This window comes from Chrysochloris asiatica, unplaced genomic scaffold, assembly GCF_000296735.1.
Source record: "Chrysochloris asiatica unplaced genomic scaffold, ChrAsi1.0 scaffold00002, whole genome shotgun sequence".
NCBI classification, from domain to species: Eukaryota; Metazoa; Chordata; class Mammalia; order Afrosoricida; family Chrysochloridae; genus Chrysochloris; species Chrysochloris asiatica.
The window spans coordinates 7,858,917-7,871,073 of NW_006408520.1; the positions used below are offsets into that span (position 1 = coordinate 7,858,917).

General features: G+C 40.3%; 1 pseudogene; it reads right to left on the bottom strand.

The window, feature by feature from the left end:
• Nucleotides 1-7,108: 7,108 nt before the first annotated feature.
• Nucleotides 7,109-9,430, bottom strand: LOC102825517 (annotated as a pseudogene).
• Nucleotides 9,431-12,157: the final 2,727 nt, after the last annotated feature.

Genomic DNA, 12,157 nt, shown 5'->3' on the forward strand with positions numbered 1-12,157 from the left:
AAAGCCTTTGCATAATCAATAAAGCACAGGTAAACATCTTCATGGTATTCTCTGCTTTCAGCCAAGATCCATCTGATGTCAGCAATGATATCCCTCATTGTACGTCCTCTTCTGAAACTGGCTTGAACTTCTGGAAGTTCTTTGTCAATGTATGTTTGTAGCTGTTTTGTATTACTTTCAGTAAAACTTTACTTGCATGGGATGTCAAGGATATTGTCCGATGATTTCCTCATTACATTGGATCGCCTCTCTTTGGAAAGGCCACAATGTGGATGGATCTTTTCCAATCAGTTTACCAGGTAGTTGTCTTCCCAATTTCTTGGCATAGATAAGTGAGTTTCACTTTGTTGAAAGATTTCAATTTGTATTCCATCAATTCCCGGTACCTTGTTCTTTGCCAATGCCTTCAATGCACATTGGACTTCCTCCTTCAGTATTATTGGCTCTTGATCATATGCTACCTCTTAAAATGGTAGAACATCAACCATTCCCTTTTGGTACAGTGACTCTGTGTATTCCTTACATCTTCTGTTGATGATCTCTGCATCATTTAATAATTTATCCAGAGAATCCCTCAATACTGCAATTTAGGCTTGACTTTTTTCTTTAGTTCCCTTATTTAAAAAAATGCTGAGCGTGTTATCCCCTTTTGGTTTTCTAACTCCAGGTCTTTGAACATTTTGTTATAATATTTCACTTTTTCTTCTTGAACTGACCTTTGAAATGTTTTATTCAGCTCTTGTACTTTCTCACTTCTTCCATTTGTTTTAGCATCTCTACACTGGAGAGCAAGGTTTAGTTTCTTCTGACATCCATTTTGATCATTTCCTTCTTTCTTGTCTTCTTAATGACTTTTTGCTTTCTTCCTGTATGATGTTCTTGATGTCATCCCACAACTCTGGTCTTAGGTCTTTAGGGTCTAATGCATCAAATCTGTTCTTCAGATGATCTCTAAATTCAGGTGGGATATATTCAAGGTCATATTTTAGCTTTTGTGGACTTGTTTTCACTTTTTTCAGCTTCAGACTGAATTTATATATGAGCAATTGGGTGGATAGGAGAAAGTTTCTCAATGAAATTCTCCTAAGACAGCCCTTGCTACCTTTGAAAAATGAGCAGGTGCATTAGTATAATGGAAAAAAATTCCTTGAGACAAATTTCCTGGCCTTTTCCCTCACCAGTGCAGTTTTCTATTTTCTTAAAACTTCTTCATAATGAGCTCGCATGATTGTCCTGTGTCCTCTGAGAAAATCAATCAAGATCACCACCTTTGAGATCACATAAAACAGTCACCATAACCTTCAAAGCTGACATCTCTCCTTTGAATTTCACTACTTCAGCAGATCCCCTTGCAAAGCATTGTTCTGATTGTACCTGGCTCTCTCAATGGTATTGGTACGCCCAATTCACTCCATAAAATGATCTTAATTAGCTTTAAGCTTGCTTAAAAGACTGATGGAAAGATAAGATATCTTTGCGCTACCTGTATTCCTACAACACTCTGGTATCTACTGAGCCAAAAGCTTGCTGTGGTCAATATGTTCACTTCAAATTGAAAATATCAAACCATGTAATATCCAAGCTTCAGTAGTTACTGCATCTATGCTCATTCTATGGTCTTCTTCCACCAGTTCCTGGAGTTCAGCCAAGTTTCCTCATTCATCAAGATTGATGGTCTTTCCTCTCTTGGCTCATCTTTGAGGTCTTCCTGACCTTCCTTAATGCTTGATACATCTAAAAACTGCTGTTTTATGTGGGACAGCATTCCCATGAACTTATTGCAAAGGCTTAGTGATTTGTGAAGATATCTACTTGAGTTTTGTTAAAAACTTGAAAAGCATTGTTACTAGATTTCAAGATCACACACATGTAGATTTATTCCAAACAAAAAATTGCTTTTTTTTCTCATGGCACAGAAGTATTAAAAAAAAAAAAAAAAAAATGCACCTTACTGAGACTTATTGTTGTTGCTAAGTGCCATCGAGTTGGTTTTTCAGGTACGGTTCATTGAAATGGTTGCATACTTCACATTGTATGTTGCCATTCTCCATATCTCTGTCCATATTATTCACTACCTTTAAATTAAACTTTCTGTTCGATGATGTTATTGTTGTCCATTTAATCTCACATAGATATTTCTTTTAAAAGAGCACAATGCTCAAGATGAGCACTCTTTATTAAATGAGCTAAATTGTTGTTAAAAGTTGACTTTATAAGATAGTTTTGGTTCAAGGTTTAGTCTTGTAATGAACCCTCATTAGGTGTTTCACATTTTAAAATGATTGGTAATATGAGTAAGTTAACCACAGTCATGTGGTTTAAGTCTTTTATCATGTACAGAATTTTTTTTGCTTTAATCTGATGCTTCCCTGAAAGCACTCACAATCAGCTGTGGGCCAGATTACTTCATCTTTAACAAAGAAAGATTGTCTCAAAGCCCTGTGGAAAAGAACCATGTCAGGTAATTTTGGGTATAGGCTTCTGATGACATTGTTTAAATAATTTTGAGTCCCTTAGGTAAATGTGCTGCACAAGAACTTTTTAAAATGTTGAAGAGCAAAGATGTCACCTTGAGGACTAAGGTGCGCCTGACCCAAGCCATGGTATTTTCAATGACCTCATGCGTGCAAAAGCTGGACAGTGAGTAAGGAAGACCGTAGAAGAATTGATGCATTTGAGTTATGGTGTTGGAGGAGAATATTGAAAGTGCCATGGGCTGCCAAAAGAACCAACAGATCGGTGTTGAAAGAAGTGCAGCCAGAATGCTCCTTGGGGGACCGGGATGGCCAAACTTAGTCTCTCATACTTCGGACTTATTGTCATGAGGGACCAGTCACTGGAGAAGGATATCATGTTTGGGAAGGCGTAGGGTCATAGAAAAAGAGGAAGACCCCCAAGGAGATAGATTGGCAAAGTGGCAGCATCAATGGGCTCAAGCATGGCAACAGTTGTGATGTTGGCCCAGGACAGGGCAGTGTTTCATTCTGTTGTGCATAGGGTCACTATGAGTCAGTACCAACTTGATGACACCTAACAACAACAACAATATGCTAATTGGTAAGGAGCCCTGGTTGTTGTTGTTGTTAAGTGCTGTCCAATCGGTTCTGACTCATCGTGATCCTGTATAGGGTTTCCAAGGAGCAGCTGGTGAGTTTGAACCTCTGACCTTGCGGTTCAAGACAACCTTGCAGTCCATTGCTTTATTCCACAGTGCAATACAAGGATGAGCTGGGCTGTTAACCAAAAGGTTAACAGTTTGAATATACCAGTTGTTCTGCTGGAGAAAGGGGAGGCTTTCTGTTCCTGTAAGGGACTGCAGCCTCGGAAAACCCAATACAGGGTCACTGTAAGTTTGAACTGGTGGCATACAACCACTACTACCACCATACTAACTGGTTGTGTACTGGGAATGTGCACTGCAGTTTGCAAGATGGATTCCAATGCAAAGGCCTCTGGTGGGAATAGACCAAACTTATTATGGGATGTTATACATGCATAGTTCTTTGGTACTTTAGTTCCAGACCCTTCCAGTTACTGGTGTTCTCCCCAACTCCTCTCCTAACCTACCTTCTTCTCCAAGGAAAGGTCATCTTTCAAGGTGGGTGTTGTTTTTTGTTAATTGCCTTTGAGTTGGTTCTGACTCTTAACGACTCTGTATAGGGTTTTCAAGGAGAAACTGGTAGATATGAATTACTGACCTTTGAGTTAGTAGTCCAGTGCTTATCCTACAGAGTGCCCCCATCCCAGGACTCCAGTTAACACTGTACTAGTGAGTAAAATACAAAGAGCTTATGGGTGGTCTGTTTATAGTAAACAGGGTATAGTGTGAGCAAGGTCTTGGAATTAATGATTCCATTCTCCAAAAGGTTCCCTTGGCTCCCTGTCTCAGGGAAACTTGGAGAGATCAAGTAGCAGATGAGCCACCTGAGATCTTCAGCTGAATTCGTCATAAGTGCTCAGGGGCTTCTCTGGGAGTGGGGGGATTATGCGGTTATAGTTCTTAAAAATTATCCATTGCTGAGAATCTACTCACTTACTGAGTGCCAACTGTATATGTCCCAGGCACTGGACCAGGCACCAGGGTACAGTAGAAAACCAATGAGACCTCCTGTCCTTGAGACAAAGTCTTTGCTTTCCTAGTAACTCTAAGAGGCCCCCTAGGCTCCCTGCCTTAGACTGATATAGCAGTAATGCATCATATATACATGGCTGGTCTACGGAAGCAGGGAGGGGAAGTTTAAAGACTGTTCTGAGGTTCACGGCCTATGGCATCACAACCAGCCATATGGCACATGCCTAGGAAAGCTCCTGAGAGGGAGTTTCTGTTCTTCTCGTGCTGGCTAGGGAAAGTGGCTTAAGACTCACTTTTAAATACATCCTGTTTTTAACTCCAGTAATTTGTCTTTCAGAGGTACATTAGGTACTCAGGAAAAACTGGTGTCTGAAACTTAAACCTGGGCACAGGATAAGACCTAAACTCTGGCTGGAGTCATTCACAAGCAGAAATCCTTCAGATTTCAAACTGGAAATCAGAAGAAGCCATGTGAGCTAAAGCTTAGCAACTTGGAAGATTCGTCGCTGTAGAACATGCAGGGGGCTGGATTTCTCCCTGTACAAGCTAGTGTCTTGGACACTAAGGAAGTCTGACCTAGGCTATGCATGCCTTTAGTAAAAGAAGTAATCAAGTCTGTGGATGATAGCACCAAGACCATTGATTTCAAGAAACTCAATGAGCAGTTGATGTTGTTATATGCCGTGGAGTCAGTTCCAACTCATAGCGACCTTATACAGGGTTGCCGAGGCTGTAAATCTTTATAGGAGCAGAAAGCCTTGTCTTTCTCCTGCGGAACAGTTGGTAGTTTTGAACTGCTGACCATGAGATTAGCAATCCAATTTGTAACCACTACGCCACCAGAACTCCTTCAATGAGGTATACTGTACAATAAAAAGATTTTCCTACATGGATCTCTTGTAACCCACTGGACTGGTTACTCTGAGTTCAACTCCTAAGGGTATTTACTTTAATATAAGCTTTCATATTGATATTTAACTTCTTCATTTTAAGCATCTTGTTTTCTGTTGTTGTCAGGTGCCATTGAGTCGGAACCGGCTCATAGTGACCCCATGCACAACAGAACGAAACAAGGTCCGATCCTGGGCCATCCCCACCACCACTGCCACACTTGACTCCATCAATGATGCCACCTGGCTGATCCATCTTGTTGGGGGTCTTCCTCTTTTTCTCTGACCCTCCATCTTACCCAGCATGACATCCTTCTCCAGTGACTGTTCTCTCCGGACAATATGTCCAAAGTATGAGAGACGAAGCTTAGCCATCTTGGCCTCTGAGGAGCACTCTGGCTGCACTTCTTTCAAAACAGATCTATTGGTTCTTTTGGCAGTCCATGGCACTGTCAATATTCTCCTCCAACACCACAACTCAAAAGCATCAATTCTTCTACGGTCTTCCTTATTCACTGTCCAGTTTTCGCATCCATATGAGGTTATTGAAAATACCATGACTTGGGTCAGGCGCACCTTAGTCCTCAAGCTGACATCTCTGCTCTTCAACACTTTAAAAAAGTTCCTGTGTAGCAGATTTGCCCAATGCAATACATCGTCTGATCTCTTGACTGCTGCTTCCATGAGTGTTGATAGTTGATTCAAGAAGAATGAAGTCCTTGACAACTTCAATCTTTTCTCCATTGATAAGAATGTTGTTTAGTGGTCCAGTGAGGATTTTTGTTTTTCTGACATTGAGATGCAACCCATACCGAAGGCTGTGTTCTTTGATCTTCATCAGTAAATGTTTCAAGTCCTCTTCACTTTCAGCAAGCAAGGTTGTATCATCTGCATATCACAGGTTGTTAATGAGTCTTCCTCCAATCCTGATGCCACGTTTTTCTTCATAGAACCCAGCTTCTCTTATTATTTGCTCAGCATACAGGTTGAATAAGTATGGTGAAAGAATACAACCCTGTCTCACACCTTTCCCAATTTTAAAACATTCAGTGTTCCCATGTTCTGTTCGAACAACTGTTTCTTGGTCCAGGTACAGATTCCTCAGAAGTACAATGAAATGTTCTGCAATACTCATACTTCTCAATGTTGTCCATAGCTTGTCATGATCCACACAATCAAAAGCTTTTTAAGATGTTTTAACTCCAGGACTTTGAATCAACTGACCTTTGCCACCACATTTCAATAAATGGTTGAACTAATTTTGCAGGAACACCACCACCAAGAGTTCTCGAGAGATTACCTTTCTGCTTAGCAATAAACACTCAGGAGATTTGTGTTGTATTAGAGCTTAAATTCTAAAGCACTTGGCTTTGTGGAAGGTTGTGATTTACAATAAGGAGCACTGGTAGTGTAGTGGTTATGAATTGGGCTGCAAACCTTAAGGTTAGCAGTTCAAAATACCAGCTGTTCCATAGGAGAAAGATGAAGCTTTCTGCTCCCATAAAGATTTACAGTCTCAGAAACCCTGTACAGGGTCGCTATGAGTTGTAACGGACTCTATGGCACATAACAGCAACAATGATTTACAATGGGAGCTCAAACTCCATTTTGAATCTTGTTGTAACTTTGGACTCCTTGTGAGTTCATTCTGACCATTGTTCAGCTAGGTCCTCAGACATTGTGTTTGAAGGTAGATTACAATACCTAGGCCAGCCCAGGAAGGCAGTCTTTCCCTTAGGTAAATTCCCTGGGGGTGTTCTTATTGACTTACATTTGTGCATCACCTAGGGAAGTTGGGATATTTGGGCTTCATTGTCATGAGTCATATCCTTATCATCAAGTAGCCAGGTGGTCAAAGGGCCCTAGAATAAATCCTGTAAAAAATTTTTTTAATGTTCAAACACATTTATTTACTCAGTAACTTTGTGGTTGATATAGCATAAGATGATTCAACAAAAAAGCAAGTAAAAAAATTATGGTATACATGTACCTATTTATAAAGAAATTCTTATTTATAAATTCAGGATCAAGGTATATTTTTAGTTCATATGTAGATTTTAGAGCAACATTATGTAGTATTATCATAATAAAGATGGATTTCCTGATAGCTCCAGTATCCAGTGAAATATTCAGAATTAAATTTTGTTTAGTCATATTCAGGAAATCTAATGTGTTTACTTGCTTGTTGAGTCTTTGCCAGACTAATCTTTTCAGCTTTGGTGATTAACCTCTCAGTGCCTCTTTTTTTTTTTCTAGAGGCTGATTCAGTTTGGCTTGCTGGCTACAAAAATTTTCTGCCAATACCTCTGTTCATGATTACCAGAAAGGACCTTGAGTTTCCAGTTGTTGTTAGGTGCCACTGAGTCAGGACCGATCCATAGTGACCTTATGCACAGCAGAATGAAACACTGCCCTATCTTGGGCCAACCTCACTATTGTTGCCACGCTTGAGGATGCTGCCACTTGGGCAATCCATCTCGTTGGGGGTCTTCCTCTTTTTCTCTGACCCTCCACCTTACCAAACATGCTATCCTTCTCCAGCGACTCCCTCCTGACAATATGTCCAAAATAAGAAAGGCGAAGTTTGGCCTCTTGGCCTCTAAGGAGCACTCTGGCTGCACTTCTTTTTTTAATTTCTGTGCATGCATCTATCACTGCTTGAGCAGCTTCAGAAGTCTTAAATCTTTCATGGCATTCTGTATCTCCTTTTAGGAAGCCAATATAGACAACTTCTGAGATCACTACCAAAGTATCCCGAACTTGTTTCCTGCCTGCTAGAGTGTCACAATGCATGTCACAATCACTCCACTCACAATGTGTGGTTCTATCGAACTAACCTCCTGGGGGGCAATATTTTTCATTGTTGATTTTTTCATTTTTCATTCCAGACTTATTAAGTTCTCCATGGTTGATTTCCATTTCTGACTCTGATTTTACTTGGGATATTGTTTTTTGTTTTTTAAAAAGAAGCCATGCTAGTGTGTGGCACTGTGGGTTAATGTGCCAGACTCAAAGCGTTTGAACTGCAAGGTTAGTGGTTCAAGCTCACCAGCTGCCCCTCAGAAACCCTATACAGTATCACTATGGGTCGGAACCGACTCGAAGGCACTTAACAACAACAACAAAAACTCCTTTATCAAATCCATTCATTCACTCTTTGATAGTACTCTTTATAGTATAACCTCTTTTCTCATTTTATGTCTCTTTATGCTTTTCCTTGTGCTTCCTTTTTGCTTTTAAAAGAGATCCGTCTTTATCTGCTATGTCCTTTTCTCTTCTGTGGAGATGTCTTTGCTTTCTTGGGAAACTTCTTTGATGGTGGTGACGGTGGTGTGCAGTGGAGTTGGTTCCAACTCATAGTGACCCTGTACATGGTTTCTGAGGCTGTAAATCTTTATGGGAGCAGAAAGCCTCATCTTTCTCCCGTGGAACAGCTGGTAGTTTCAAACTGCTGACCTTTAGGTTAGCACCCCAATTCTGTAACCACTATGTTACCAGAGGTTCTTCCTTTTTAAGCATTTTGTTTATTATTTTTTTTTTTTCCACTTTAGCTCTGGGAGCTAGGCATTCTGCATTTGCGGAGTTTCTTCTCTTCTTCTTACCGGTTCTTACTTCAGGTAAGTTGGATACTTCAGTCTTGCCCCGTTTTTTCTTTTACTTTATGGGTGGCTTTGGGGGTTCAGTTATTTTTCCTTCAGACCCCTCAGATGTTGTCCTGGATCTTTTACTTTATAGATGCTCTCATGGCGCTGTCCATATTTGCCTCTTTGGCTTGGCATCATCTTCCTTCTTCACGCCGCGACCTTTCTTCTTTTTTTCTTTCTTTTCTCCAGGTACTCTTAGAGCTGGAATGGGTTTACTTTTCACTGTCTTAGGAAATATCCCAGGTTTTCTTGGTGCTTCTTCTAGTGGATTGTTAAGAAACTCAATAGCTTTTGCTGCTTGTTCTTTTACTTCAAATTCCACAAATGCAAATCCCTTTGGATCTCCAGTAGACATATAATGTGGAATACATACATAAACAACATTGCCACATTTCTCAAATACTCTTTCAATCCAGCTGTGATGAAGTAATTCCACATATGTAGACTGCTCATCATCAACCTGTGGTCTTTCACTTAGAGGCTTTTTTTCTTCTGACCCTGGTGCCTTCTAAACCCAACTCTACAACAGCTGAACTTTTCAATACCCTGGCAACTAATTTTCCATCAGTGGTTAATTTTTTTTTTTTCATTTTGTTAAATGACACAAGAAGTGATATATTAACATTTCCATGTCTAGATTTTTCTATATGCTTTCTCAGAAATCTCTACTTTTGCAGACTGGCATCTCCAAACCAGAAATTTACTTACTTAGCATTATCAGCAAGCACCTGTTTAACTTGAGAACTCTTCTTTTTTCCTTCATGTTTTTCCTTTGTGCTTTCCTCTTCCATTGACTTGTCTTGAATTTCATTTTCAGTCTCCATTCAGTTGAATTCTCCAAACACAGGGTCAGAAACTGTGTCCTTCAGCTCTTGCTGCCTTCTGATCCTTATGTTGTTGTTGTTAAGCACCGCTGAATCGGTTCCGACTCATAGCCACCCTGTATAAGGTTTCCAAGGAGTGACTGGTGAGTTTTAACTGCTGACCTTGCAATTAAAATGACCTGTGGTCTAGTGATTATTTTATAGTCATGATTATATCACCCTGTAAAAATTTCAAATCTGCAATTGTGTATTTATCCCAAATATGGTCCTTTCTCCACTTCTATAGGCCTGCTTGTGATAGCGATGAAGTGATCTGCAGCCAATCATGATTTCAGACAGTTTTCTTTGTTTTTTGTTGTCTATAATTAGTTACTAAGGAGCTTTGGTGGCTTAGTGGGTTAAATGTTGGGCTGCTAACTATAATGTCAGCAGTTCAAATCTACCAGTTTCTCCACAGGAGAAAGGTGAAGCTTTCTGCTCCTGTAAATATTCACAGCCTCAGAAACTCTATACAGGGTCACTGTGAATCAGAACTGACTCCACAACACACTACCACCACCACAACCACCACCATAATTAGCTATAAGACCTTGAATCCTTTAGACATTATATGGTCTCATGCTGATAGTTTCCCTCATCTGGATGATTTGTCTTTGTCCTGTTTAAGGCTTAGTAAAGGGATCTCTGTAAAATCTGTTTGAGTTTGGGGTCTTTTTCCCCCTAAAATAATGCTCACTTCTGTGTTGTTCAGGGACAAATGATGTTCTTTAACTAAAGGAACAATTAACAATATTGAACTTTATCTAGCCCTGTAGTCTTATAAAAGAGTAACAGTTAAGAAATCCCATTTTAGCAAGCAACGTGAAGAGGCCTGGGGACTCTTGGGCCCAGAGTCAGTGGCGTGGCCACGGAGGACTCGAGAGGAGAGTGGAGCTACTGGCTGATGGGAAGAGAGGACATATGCACACAGGAGTGCCCACGCTTGCAGATGATACCCACGTGACCTGGACCGGATGACTGGATGATCAGAGCTCAACCAGGAAAAGAAAGAAGGGTTGGGGGGAAGAGTGAGCTGATACGGTCTGATGAACTTGACCTATACCTATGGAGCAGCAACTCAAAAGAGGGAACAAATCCTCAAAGCAAGAATCATTCACACACATACCCACACACAGAGTGGACGGAGAAGGGCAGCTTGGACATTGGATACTCAAATGGGGAGGGGGGGGACTACAAAGGCAAGAAGTGACTGGCTTACAAGCTTTCAAGAGGGAACCTGGTGCTAGGGAGCATGGAGGAAGGCAGAATCTCCAGTAGGTACTATTCAATCTGTCTAGGCGGAGCTGATGAAAGGAGATACAGATGGGTAACTCATGATACTGTAGTGAATAATGCTTATCAGAACGGATTATGAGGGTTGGAAATGCAAAGGTAGAATTTTTGTAACAAGGAGGGGAGTGATTAATTCTCCAGGATAGGAGCGGAGGCCTCTGGGACCATCAACGGAGAAGAGCCAAGAGCGGGACCCTACCCAGAGAAACAGAGATGCCTGAGATAGAGACAGAGATGATGACGTGGAGTGATGAAGTGACTGGGGACCTTGGACCTAGAGAGGGAAAGGGGCTGTGGGCCGAAAACTGGGGGGAAGAGGGGGAAGCATAGGGGGCGGGTTTCTGGGATATACCCTTTGGGTGGTTGATGATGCATGGAGGGGATTGGAACCATGGCAGTGAGATGATATAAGATGGAATGAATGTAAAACTAAAGTTCTCCCATGTAAACCATCATATAATTCACAATAAAACATTAAAAAAAAAAAAAGTTTAGCATAGTCAATAAAGCACAAGTAAACTTAAAAAAAAAAAAAAAAAAAAAAATCCCTTTAACCTTTGTGTTCCAGGAAACTATATATTGCAAAGAACCATCCTTACTAATATGACTTTAACCTTTGTGTTCCAAGAAACTATATATTGCAAAGAACCATCCTTACTAATATGACCCTCACTTTTCCAAGAATGATGTTCTTCTCCAGGGACCAATCTATCCAGATAACATGTCCAAGGTATGAAAGAGCAAGTCTTGCCATCCTTGCTTCTAAGGAACATTCTGGCTGTACTTCTTCCAACACAGATTTGTTTGTTCTTCTGGCAGTACGGTACTTTTAATATTCTTCTTTAATACCATAATTCAAATGTATCGATTCTTCTATGGTACTCCTTATTCACTGTCCAATTTTCACATGCATATGAAGCAATTGAAAATATCATGACCTAAATCAGTTGTACCCTAGTCCTCACACTGACATGTTTGCTCTTGAACACTTTAGAGAGGTCTTGGGCAGTAGTCAATGCAATACGCCTTTTGATTTTTTGCCTGCTGCCTCCATGAGTGTTGAGAGTCGATCCAAGCAAAATGAAGTCTTTGGCAACTTCAATCTTTTCTCCATTTTATCATGATATTATTTATTAGTCTAATTGTGAGGATTTTCATTTTCCTTACTTTGAGGTACAATTCAAATTGAAGACTGTGGCCTTTGACCATCATAAGTAAGTGTTTTAAGTCCTCTTCACTTTTAGCAAGCAAGGCTGTATCATTTGCATATAATAGGTTCTTGATGAGTCTTTCTCCAATTATGATGTCATGTTCTTCTTTATATAATCTAGTGTCTCAGATTATTTGCTCAGCATACAGATTGAATAAGCATAGTGAAAGAATACAACTCTGTTT